The following is a 13,235-nucleotide window of genomic DNA, read 5'->3' as shown; positions in this document are numbered from 1 at the left end:
TATGTATATGAAAGTGCCTGCCATTGATTATGACACCAGGTAAGTGTTCAATAAAGGATGTTCTTGTGTTTTTCCTTTCATCATCTCAGACCTTTCTTGGCTACTCTCCCTAAAACTGCCTGGCTTTTTTTTTTTTTTTTTTTTTGTCGAGACAGAGTTCTACCCTATGCCCTGAGCAGAGGGCAATGGCATGGTAGCTCACTGCAACCTCAGACTCCGGCTGTGGGCATCCTGCTGCCTCAGCCTCCGAAGCCGCTGGGATTACAGGCGCTCGCCGCGGCGCCCGGCTGGGTTTTTCCATTTTTTTTTCATGAGTCGGGGTCTCACTCTTGCTCAGACAAGCCTCGAACTCCTGAGCTCAAGCAATCCTCCCTCCTCAGCCTCCCACAGTGCTGGGATTACAGGCGTGAGCCACCGCGCCCGGCTTTTTTTTTTTTTTTTGTACCACTTATTGATACCTGACATTAAGGTAAATTTCCAGTGTTGACCTGGATACGGGCTAGCCCATCTTTTCCCAACTCTACATTTAGTGATGTTAGGTTGGTAGCTTAACAACAGCAATGGTGGAAGTAGCTATGCCACTGAAATTGTCAAAGGTTACAAATCAGGGTTTTGTTTTGTATAAAACAGTTTCTTTATTTTGCATATTTTAATTTCAGAACAAAATAAACACAAAACCATAATATACAGCATCCAATCCTATTGTCAAATTAGGGAGGGCATGGGGCTTGACGTCTTTGTATCCAGCCTTAGATACAAAGACAGATGAGGGAAAAAACCAGACACTAGATATCAGCAGGAGTCTGATAGAATGGGATCATTCAAAGACTGTGGGGGAAGCTCGGCGCCTGTGGCTCAAGCGGCTAAGGCGCCAGCCACATACACCTAAGCTGGTGGGTTCAAATCCAGCCCGGGCCTGCCAAACAACAATGACAACTACAACCAAAAAATGGCCGGGTGTTGTGGCAGGCGCCTGTAGTCTCAGCTACTTGGGAGGCTGAAGCAGGAAAATCCCTTGAGCCCAGGAGTTGGAGGTTGCTATGAGCTGTGATGCCATGGCACTCTACCCAGGGCGACACCTTGAGGCTCTGTATCAAAAAAAAAAAGAAAGAAAGAAAAGAAAAGGTAGTGATGAGAATGAGAATTTAGATCTCTTCAGAGATGTCACTACCATTTCCTTGTAGCCAATAAGGTTTCCTTCATCATCCATACCCCAGCATTTTCTATCAGGAAGAGAGAATGGAGGAGCTCTGCTTGCCAGAGACATGCCCTCAACTCACTCCAACCCCAAGCAGCTCCAAAAAGGGTCTTTTTTTTCTCTTCATGAAGTTCCCAGCAATTACTATTGTCGGGGCTGGTTTTAACAGCTTTTGGGGATTTCTGGAAGTTTTAGTTGGTAGATTTTTTTTTTTTTGGCCGGGGCTGGGTTTGAACCCACCACCTCTGGCATATGGGACCGGCGCCCTACTCCTTGAGCCACAGGCGCTGCCCGATTTTTTTTTTTTTTTTTTGAGACAGTGTCTCACTATGTCACCCTCAGTAAAGTGCTATGGCATCACAGCTCACAGCAACCTCAAACTCTTGGTCTTAAGCGATTCGCTTGCCTCAGCTTCCCAAGTAGCTGAGACTAAAGGCACCTGCCACAATGCCTGGCTATATTTTTTTTGTAGTTGTCTCTGTTGTTTAGCTGGCCTGGGCCAGGTTTGAACCTACCAGCCTTGGTGCATGTGGCCGGCCGAGCCTCGTTGGTCCAAGAGTGTGAGCAAAAACCTAAAGAGTTTGATAACCTAAGTTAACCGTTAAGATTAAGCTGGTTTTAAGCTTTGTTCTGGTGGGTTAACTGCTGATCAGGATTGACTTGAAACAGAGTTCTTGGGTGGGCAATGGAGATGACTTTTATCGGAGTTGTTTCCTGCAGGGGTGAGTGGATAGAGACCCAGTGCCAAACAAATGCCACAGCACAATGTGATGAGTATTCTTACCAAAACTTAGACCAAGCACTGTGGAAAACAGAAAAGAGAGCAACAAAGTGATGATGGCAGTTGAGGTTGGAGATAGGAAGTCATGGAAAACCCCAGAGGCAGTGACATTTGAGTTGGCCTTGAAAGATAATCGGATGCTTGCATGGCAAAGAATTGGGAAAGACATTTATTAATTTAATAAATATGTATTGAATATTTCACTTTATACCAGCTGTGGTTCTAGGTTGGGGCTCAGCAGCCAACAAGACAAAGCCCCAGCCTTTGATTACCTTACATCCTATTGACATGATAGGCAGAAGGAACCACAGCTAGGAAAGGCCTTGGCCCATTCAGGGAGAGTTGAGTTCAATGTGGCTTTCTGGTAGAATACATGACTATTGGTGAAAATAAAGTCGGGCATTGTGGCACATCCCTGTAGTACTTATGAAGCTGAGGCAAGCAGCGTCTCTTGAGCCCATTAGTTTGAGGCTGACATGAGCTATGATCATACCACTGCATGCCAGCCTGGGAGATAGAATGAGATCTCTTCTCTTAAAATGAAGGAAAGAAAAAAAGAAGAGGACAGAAGAGAGAAAGGAAGGGAGGGAGAAAGCTGCAGAGGTAGGGCGAGGACAGATACTAAAGAATGAATTAGGCCATGCTGAGAGATTTAGGCATAGACTCTTCTGTAAGTCATTGGCTTATTAAATGTTTTAGAGCTGTGGAGCCATGGAATCCTTCAGAGAAAATCCCACATGGTCACTCAGTATATAAAACAAAAGTCAGTGGACACAGAGGCTCATGCCCATAATCCCAGCCAAGGTGGGAGGATCACTTGAGCCTAGGAGTTTGAGACCAGCCTGGGCAGCATAGTGTGGCTCTATTTCTAAAAAAAAAAAAAAAAAACATTAGCCAGACTTGATGGTGTGTCCCAGGTACCTGGGAGCCTGAGACAGGAGGATCCCTTGAGCCCAGGAGTTTGAGGCTGCAGTGAGCTATGATCATGCCTGCCTGAGTGACAGAGTGAGACCCTGTCTTAGAAAGGAAGAAAGCAGCTGGGCGCGGTGGCTCACGCCTGTAATCCTAGCACTCTGGGAGGCCGAGGTTGGTGGATCACTTGAGCTCATGAGTTTGAGACCAGCCTAAGCAAGTGAGAGACCCCCGTCTCTAAAAATAGCAGGTACTATAGTCCCGGCTACTTGGGAGGCTGAGGCAAGAGAATCACATAAGCCCAAGAGTTGAGGTTGCTGTGAACTCCACGGCACTCAACCCCAGGGCAAATGAGTAAGACTGTCTAAAAAAAAAAGTAGAGCTGCTCGGTTGAGGCAGGGATGAGAGAGTGGGGGAAGAACTCCTCTTGCGTTCTTACCTCCCTCTCGGCTCTCCTCAACAGCACCTGAGGCATTTCCAAGAAACATAAAGGACCATGGTTTAAACTCAGTGCTGAGAGGTAATGGAGGGCACACCAACATCAGTGAATGGAGCAATGTGATCTGACTTGCTTTCTGGGGACAAAATAGGGATGGAGTAGGGTGGCCATTCATCAGAGAAGCCTGCTGAGTGGGTCAGGGACAAGCTGCTGAGGACCAGCCTGTGGTGGCTAGGCTAGATCCAAGAGGGGTCTGGGAGGCAACACCAATAGAACTTGGTGATTAAGAATGAGGGGAAGAAGGAGACAGAGCAGTGAAAGATGATTTCAAGAAAGCAAAATTAGAACACTTAATGCTTTCTCTATTCACCTTGTTTTTGGTTGCAAGCACCTTGGGCATCTGGTGAGGGTCACTCTATCTTCCTTAGCTTTCTATTGCCTGCAAGACCAGTTTGAATGTCTCAGCAAGGAATGGCTGGCCCTTTGCCCTGTCCTCATGCCCTTAAGCAGGATAGGTACAGGGGAGGAGAGGCAGACTGAAAGGACAAAGAGACATTGATTTTAAACAGTTGGGTTTAAATGAATAATGGAGCATCTGACAGAAAATTAGAAATATGGATCTGAAGCTCAAGAGAGAAGTGGGGTTGGAATTACAGATTTACGGTCATCAGAAAATAGACAGTAAGTGAAGGGTTGGGAGTAGATTAATATGTCTGGGTAGATCAGGTATAAAGGAAAGAGTTAAATATAGAAACTCAGAGAACAAGGGCATTTAAGGACAATCAAAGTCCCAATGGAGGCTCTTCCTTTTTTTTTTTTATTTTCAGCAAGACCAGCCTCAGAAGGCTTTTCCCTTTTTGTTCCCCTGTGGTAGTGGTCTGCTTTTTAATTCTACCAATAGTTCTGGTTCCAAATTCAAAAGTTAGGAAGTCACCTCTGGGAGAGTCTGAGGAGTGACCAGGAAGAGACCTGCAAGACCACAATGCCACCCAGTTCTCTGAACGTGCTGTAACTCTTCCCTGCACGGGAAGAGAACAAATGGTACAATTGTGCCCCTGACCTTGGCACCAGAGATGCCAGGAGTATTACCTGGGCTGGTTGTAGCCCCCAAACCCCTACTTCTTTTTTTTTTTTTTGTAGTTTTTGGCCAGGGCTGGGTTTGAATCCACCACCTCCGGCATATGGGGCAGGCACCCTACTCCTTTGAGCCACAGGCACCGCCCCTTCTTTTTTTCTTTTTTAGACTTTTTAAAGAAAAGTTTTAGATTTACAAAAAATATTGAACTGATAGCACTGAGAGTCCCATATACCCCTCCCCCAATCCCCCTTATCAGTACCTTTCATTAATGTAGTACATTTGTTACAATTAATGAACCAGTATTGATGCATTATTAAAGTCTATAGTTTACATTAAAGTTCATTCTTTGTGTTATACAATTCTATGTGTTTTAACAAATGTGAATTATCATGTATTCAGAGTTACTGTATCATATAGAATCATTTCACTGCCCTAAATATGCCCTGTACTTAGCCTGTTCACCCCACTTCACAATTGCTGGAACCACTGGTCTTCTGACCATGTCGTCTCAAACTCCTGGGCTCAAGTGATCTTCCTGCCTCAGCATCCCAATGTGCTGGCATTACAGGTGTGAGCTACCACACCAAACCCATTTTGCCTTTTATGGCATCCTTTCTAATGGCTACATAACATAGTCTCATGTGAATTATGCTAAGACAGTCTTCTATTGGTGGACACTGATGCTGTTACATGACTTAAAGAAAAGACTGGAATGGTAACACCAAACCTTGGATTCACACGACAGCAAATCACACTTTGCTGACCTGACATTAGATTCACTCGCCCATGTTCTCCCACTTAACTATATTTACCAACATTTCTTTATCTTCTGGCAAAGGAGCCTTTTTAGATGTAACCCCCTATCTTGGAAAACAGAAGAAAACATCTGGTATTCACTCTGATGGAAGAACCAAAACAAAGCAGTAAACACCATCTGTCAACTTTTCTTCCAAAAGAGCCTGTCCAAATTTCTGGGGCTTCTCTTTGCCAACTCTTTGTCATGGCAGCACCAGAAACAAATGAAACAAACTATTGTGGTTTCTCTTGATGTTCTGAGCTGGGAGGCTGGGCTCCCAGGGACGAAGCCTGCTGCTTGATTGCTGGTATCTGCTCCCACGTTGGAAGTCTGTATATTCTTCAGGCATTTTACCTGTTAGCCTCCAGGAAAACCTGTGTTAAGAGTTGTGACCACAATGTGCCCCCAAAAGAGGAACTCTACGCCTTACACTGGATGATCGGCAACACTGATTCTGATTCTCCTCACCCGGTACTGCTTTATGCCTTTAGTTCTTACTCTATCTTCTTTGTCTAACTCTTCTAAGAAGTCTTTGTTCATTCCCTTCTCTCTATTTCCTCACCTTGTATGTACCTTTACCTGAGCAATTGTCACAGGGGGAAACGAGCTGTTTAAGCACTTATCTTGTTTACTAGCATATGTCAGGGATTGGCACATAGAAGGTGACTAATAAATGCTTCTCAAACACTAAGTACAGCCTCTGCTGCTTTACCCTGGCATGTAGTCCTGCTGCTGCTCTGACTGGCCAGTACCGCAGGCCTGCCCCTGCCACTGCATCCATGTGGGGGATGGATGCTCCAGCTGGAACAGGCTCCTCGTACAGCCCCAGAAGAGCTGCCATCTTGGTAAATGTTTCCCCCAGAACCTGACTATTCACATTGCCTCTCATGAAATTCTAATCTCCTAAGAGACATCCATACTGAACAGTGATCCTTTTTTTTTTTATTGCAGATATCAAACTGATGAAGAGTGATCCTTTGCTGGCCTGCTGTAGGGGAAGTATTGGACCACCTTGCCCCAAAGTCTTTTCTCTAAGCTATTTGGTAGGTGTTATTTTTGCTCACCAAATAGCAGGGCAAGGAAACACAGAGTTTATGTCAGGAATTGTGCCATTGGTCTGGTTGTATTAAACACTTTATTATTAAATTAAATACAGTAGAACCTCTGTAAGGTGGCCCACCAAGGCACAGAAACAAACCAATCAGCATACAGACGAGGTCAACATAAGGAACTAGGCCTACTGTATTGATATGTATATGTACTTTACTTTCTTGTACAGTTTTTATTAGAGAATATCATATGAAATCATACATAATCAAAATACAGTAATATACATACAAAATCAGTACATACAAATTCAGTATCATACATACAAATTCATACATATCATATCAATATGTATGATACAATACATATCAATGTATGATACAATACAATATCATATTGTATCATACATACAATATCATACATACAAAATCAGTACTTTTACTGTTTGGTGATGTTTTAATCATTCTTTCTGAAAAAAGAGTCAATCTCGGTCTGTTTCCCATTCTTATTATAAATGTAAGTGGAGAAAACACTCTGAGCCCTGGTTACACCACTCCCCACACCTGGGCATTTTTCCACAGCAAATGACATCAACTGCATTATCAGATGCCTGATATCCTTTTCTTCTGGATCTGCAATTTCTGTGTCATCCTCACTTGCTTCTCCCACTTCATCAGCTGCTTCATGAACTTTCACAGTAGTCTGTATTTTGGTCAATATCTCTGGGTAAATTGCTGCTGGACCAGGTTCATTACAGGTTGCCACCTCATCACCCATCGCAACAAAACCTTCAAAGTCTACTCCTTTGAATTCTGCCATGGGAAATGGACTGTCTGACGGAGCCAAAACATTATGTTCTTGGGTGACAAGTCCAACTTTCTTAAAAAACTTCTGTATCTGGGTGGCGCCTGTGGCTCAGTGAGTAGGGCGCCGACCCCATATACCGAGGGTGGCGGGTTCAAACCCAGCCCGGGCCAAACTGTAACAAAAAATAGCCGAGCGTTGTGGCGGGTGCCTGTAGTCCCAGCTACTGGGGACGCTGAGGCAAGAGAATCACCTAAGCCCAGGAGCTGGAGGTTGCTGTGAGCTGTGATGCCACGACACTCTACCAAGAGTGATAAAGTGAGACTCTGTCTCTACAGACACACACACACAAAAACTTCTATATCATTTCTGGCTGAACTTTATTCCAAGCAGAACTGATCCAGAGGACAGCATCCAGAGTATTAACTGATGCAGTGGACGAGTTGCTTCCACAGGTGGAGCACAGGTTTATGTTTAATAATGACCCACTGCAGGAGCTGGGCTCAGTAGTGCATTTTACGTGTTTTGATGATGTCTTGGTCAAGAGGCTGGATTTTTGAGGTCATGTTTGCAGGCAGAAATATCAGTGTCACATTTGTGAGATGATTTGCTTGTGAGTGGTCAGGACAGTAATCTACTGTCAGTAGAGTACACCATTTCTTCTTTATTTCTTGGTCAATATCCCTTATCCACTCCGCAAATAGGGTACCAGTTGTCCATGTTCATTTCTTTGATTGCCAAGTGACAGGAAGGTCTTCAGGCTTCAGGTTCTTGAGTGTGTGTGGCTTTGCTGATTTACTGAACCCCAAGGGCTTTAGTTTCTTTCTGGTTGAGCTAGTGCAAAGCAGAACTACAAAATGTGGCGGTGCCTGTGGTTCAGTGGGTAGAGCATCAGCCACATACACCAAGGCTGGCAGGGTCAAACCTGGCCTGGGCCTGCTAAAACAACAATGACTACTATAACAAAAAAAATAGCTGGGCGTTGTGGCGGGTGCCTATAGTCCCAGTTACTTGGGAGGCTGAGGCAAGAGAATCACTTAAGCCCAATAGTTTGAGGTTGCTGTGAGCTGTGAGGCCACAGCACTCTACCTCAGGGCGACAACTTGAGACTCTGTCTCAAAAGAAAAAAAAAGAAAACAAAACAAAATAAAACTCTGAAACATTCTTTGGAAAGTTTCCTACTCTTACATTTGTCACCCTTCACAATGAGGAGGCACTTGTCAGACATTGCTTTGAAAAAAAGTTTGTCCTCATCAGTGTTAAAGATGTCATCATCTTTCAAGCCTCTGACAAAGTCTGGGAACATTTTTTTTTTCTTTGAGACAGAGTCCCACTCTGTCACTCTCAGTAGAGTGCTGTGGCATCATTGTAGCTCACAGCAACCCCAAACTCTTAGGTGCAAAGATCCTCTTGGCTCAGCCTCCCAAGTAGCTGGGCCTACAGATGCCTGCAACAATGCATTTTTCTATTTTTGGTAGAGACGAGGTCTCGCTTTCGCTCAGGCTGATCTCAAACTCCTGAACTCAAGCAATCCACCCTCCTCAGCCCCTCAGAGTGCTGGGATTATAGGCATGTCCCTGGCGTAAAGTCCAGGAACTTTAAGATGGACTTTTCCACAGCTTCTACTGGAACTTCCTTGCATTCACCACATAAGACTTTCTGGGAGATCTCTTGTCTCAGTTTTAAATTTGTCAAGCCAACCTCTTGATGCTTGGAAATCTGCCACTATAAATTCCTGTGTAATATATATATATATATTTTTTTTATCACCCTCAGTAGAGTGCAGTGGCATCACACAGCTCACAGCAACTTCCAACTCATGGGCCTAGGTGATTCCCTTGCCTCAGCCTCCCGAGTAGCTGGGACTACAGGTACCCACCACAACACCCAGCTATTTTTTTGTTGCAGTTTGGTTGGAGCCGGGTTTGAACCAGCCACCCTTGGTATATGGGGCCGGTGCCCTGCCCACTGAACCACAGGCACCCCTTGTGTAATTTTTTTTTTTTTTTTTTTTTTACCAACTTCTAGGATCATGGGCCTGGAGATCCGGGATTAACTGCCCTTATTTGTTTGAACCAGCCTAATGTGGCTTCACTGACTTCATTGAGGCAAATTTCTCTTCTTTTCTCCTATAGGTCTCTGCTTTCTTCACCACATCTCTCCAAGCACTCATATTTACATTTTGGATTTTGCTAACTGTGGTCTTTCTAACATCAAAACATTTTGCTGTCTTTTCCTTGGCTGGTGCTTTCTAGAAAATGTAGAAAATCAACCTTTTACTTCAATGTCAGTTCTTTGAGTTCTTTCCTTTGGACTACCATGTCTCGATTAACTGTAAAATTTTTCAGTAATTGTAGGATGCATCTATAATACATACCAGTCCTTCTTGTCAAAAATATCTTCTGCAACTTAATGATAAACAGTAGGATGTTAGGCCTAATTCAACACATGGTAAATAAATAGATAAAACATGAAAAAATAACATATACCAAAGAAAAATAATACCACTAAGGGGCAAAGCCCTCACCCTCTACCCCTTGGTGTAGAGTGGACTCAATCATCAAATTATAGAGAGTAAATTAGTATTTTGTGTAACAGTCCCAGTGATCAAGATACAACTTACAATGGTGATCAATATATAGAGGTCAGTTTTCCATTGAGTACATGTGGTGCACGTTTGGTCTCTGAAAATTAGGTTAACTCAGTAAGGTAGTCAATGTAGAGAAGTGGTCAACTATGGAGGTTCTGTTGCACTTTAGTTCAATTCAGTCTTCAGTGAGCATCCGTAGATATAATAGTGTCCAGAGGTAATAGGAAAGTCCTTCTTCTAGATCAGCGGTTCTCAACCTGTGGGTCATGACCCTTTAACTGTATTGGGCCATGGCATTAGGAAGGTTGAGAACCACTGCTCTAGATTGTAAGGCTAGGACCATAGAGGGGCTCAATAAACGTTTTTGAATGAAATCCCTGAAAAGTGGACACTGAGCAGAATATGTACCAAGGGAAGAAGAAAGAAGAAGGGATTCCATGCTGAAGAAACAAAGGCATGGAGCTGCAAGTCCTGTAATTGGCAGCACAGTAGGTCTTATGAGGGCTGCAGTGGGAATGTCCACCCTTCACCCCCTCTTCTATGGATTCTTCATAGGTAACTCAGCACTGTCTTTTCACAAAGTCTTGAATTATCCTAAAGTGACACATTAGGTCCCATTTGCCTATTAAGTGACCACCAATAGTATTTCCTCCTTGAAAATAGTTTTCCAAGAAACCTCGGATTTTTCAGAATCTGTCAATCAACCTCCTTTTCGCTGTGTCTGCACTACACTAGCTTTTCAGTTTTAACATCATTTCTTTGCAAGTAATAACAGACCTGACACATAGTTACCAAAAATTTGTGGTATACATATATAGTGGTTAAGTTCCTGGATTGTGGGATTCTAGAGCCAGATAAGAACCAAGTTTGAATCCTTGCACTATCGTAGGGGTGGGAAAGTGACTGGATCTCTCTACCTTGATTTCTAAAATAGAGGTGAATTATGGTGTTTACCTCACATCTATTATGAGGATTAAATGAGCTACTGTGTGCAGTAAATGTTCAGTAAATGCTAGCTATTCTCTGCTTACTGTGTAGGAAATCTTCCTTTATCCCTATTGTGACTTAGATAGCTCTATTTTCTCCCTAACACCTTAAGGATATTTTATCACAGCAATTGTTGACATTATCTGTTTATTATTCTCTCTCACTACACTCAAAGATCATTTGTTTACATATATTTGCTGAGTAGGTTACAACAATGATCAAGAGTGACATGTACCTAAAATAATTGAAAACAGGTACTTAAATACAAGTACATGCATATTCATAGCAGCACTTCTCAGAATAGTCAAGAAGTAGAGACAGCCCTAATGTTCATTAAAAGATAAACGGGGCTGTGCATGGTGGCTCATCTTGTAATCCCAGCACTCTGGGAGGCCGAGGCAGGTGGATTGCCTGAGCTCACAGGTTCCAGACCAGCCTGAGCAAGAGCGAGACCCCATCTCTAAAAAAGAAAAAAAGCCAGTGTTGTGGCAGGCACCTGTAGTCCCAGCTACTCGCGAGGATGAAACAAGAGAACTGCTTGAGCCCAAGACTTTGAGGTTGCTGTGAGCTATGATGCCACAGCATGCTACCAAGGGTGACAAAGTGAGATTGTCTCAAAAAAATTTTAAAAAATTAAAAAATTAATGGATACACAAATTGTGGTATATACACAATGGAATATTATTCGTCCATAAAAAGATAAGAAGGGGTAGCACCTGTGGCTCAGTGGGTAGGGCACAGGCCCAATATACTGAAGGTGGCGGGTTCAAACCCAGCCCCAGCCAAACTGCAACAAAAAAATAGCTGGGCTTTGCAGCGGGCGCCTATAGTTCCAGCTACTCTGGAGGCTGAGGCAAGAGAATCGCCTAAGCCCAGGAGTTGGAGGTTGCCATGAGCTGTGACACTACAGCACTCTACGGAGGGTAATAAAGTGAGATTTTGTCTCTACAAAAAAAAAAAAAAAAAAAAGATAGAAGTGAAGTACTGATACAGGCTATAATGTTAATGATCCTTGAAAACATTACACTAGGTGAATGAAGCCAGGCACAAAACCACGTATTATGATTACATTTATATGAAAGATCCAGGAACTCAGCCTGGTGAGTGTCAGGGATTGGGAAGAGAAGGGAATGGGAAGCAATTGCTTAATGGTTATGCAGCTTTCTTTTGGGAGGTGATGAAAATGTTTTGGAACTAGATAGAAATGGTAGTTGCACAACATTGTGAATGTAATAAATGCCAATGAATTGTTCATTTTCAAATAGTAAATTTGTTATGTAAATCTCACCTCAATAAAAAATAAGAGTGTGCAGTGGCTCACACCTGTAATCCTAGCACTCTGGGAGGCCGAAGTGGGTGGATTGCTTGAGCTCAGGAGTTTGAGACCAGCCTGAGCCAGAGCGAGACCCTGTCTCTAAGAATAGCTGGGTGTTGTGGGCACCTGTAGTTCCAGCTACTTGGGAGACTGAGGCTAGAGGATCACTTGAGCCTAAGAGTTTGAGGTTACTGTTGAGTTATGACACCATGGCACTCTACTGAGGGTGACAAAGTGAGACTCTGTCCCAAAAAATAAATAGAAGGGCGGCGCCTGTGGCTCAAGGAGTGGGGCGCCGGCCCCATATGCCAGAGGTGGTGGTTTCAAACCCAGGTCCAGGCCCAGGCCAAAAACTGCAAAAAATAAAATAAAATAAATAAATAAAACATGAAAATATAAAGAAATAGGGAGAGAGAGAGAAATTGATTCTGCCTTCAAAGAGTTTATATTTTAGCAGGGGAGTCAGATCAGACAGTAAAACCAGCACACATACATAATTAAAGGGAAGAGAGCAGAAAAGTTGAAGAGCTGAGAGCAAAGATGCTCTGAAATGGGAGCTTGGTGGCTTGAGAAATTGTAAGACCATCCAGGCTAATGCCTAGAGACCCAAAGGCAGTGGTTTAAAATGAACCCAAGGAGGAAAGCAGGAGCCAGTTCTTGCAGAGCTTTAAATGTCACAGGAGGGAGTATGATATTCAACCTAAGAGCAATGGGGAACTGGGGAGGGTTTTAACTAGCTCTTGCTGCTACTGTCTCCTGAGTGTATCCATCTCTACCAATTACCAGGCCACACTCCCTGATGATAGTTTTGTCAAGTCACCTTCCTTCATTTTAAAGACTAAACTTATAGCTGCTCTCTGTGGCACAACAATTGCCAGCTTCCTTTAAAAGCTCATACTGATGGTGCGGAGTTGCCAAGGGACATGGGTGGCTCCAGACATGATCCAGCTGTGTGAATGGTTGACTTGGCCAGTTGACTTGGAGTAACAGGACCTGAATTATTGACTGTTTTAAATGCATTTCATTAACTTGCCTCTTTTCTAAAGTAGTGGCTCTCTACAAGAGGTTTGTATCAGAACTACCAAAGGCTTTTTAAAAAAATACAACATTGAGAGCCATTGGTTTGAGAGGGTGACTGGCAGGAATATCTTGGAATATCTCCCCAGATGACTCTGATTCTCTCCCACCCACACTTCAAGAACTACTGTTGCTCTAGACCAGGGGTTCTCAATCTGTGGTTCTTGACCCCTTTGGACTGTATTAAAGGGTTGTGGCATTAGGAAGGTTG

The sequence above is a fragment of the Nycticebus coucang genome, chromosome 18 (assembly GCF_027406575.1).
Source record: "Nycticebus coucang isolate mNycCou1 chromosome 18, mNycCou1.pri, whole genome shotgun sequence".
Taxonomy (NCBI): domain Eukaryota; kingdom Metazoa; phylum Chordata; class Mammalia; order Primates; family Lorisidae; genus Nycticebus; species Nycticebus coucang.
Note: the sequence above shows the minus strand (reverse complement) of the source record.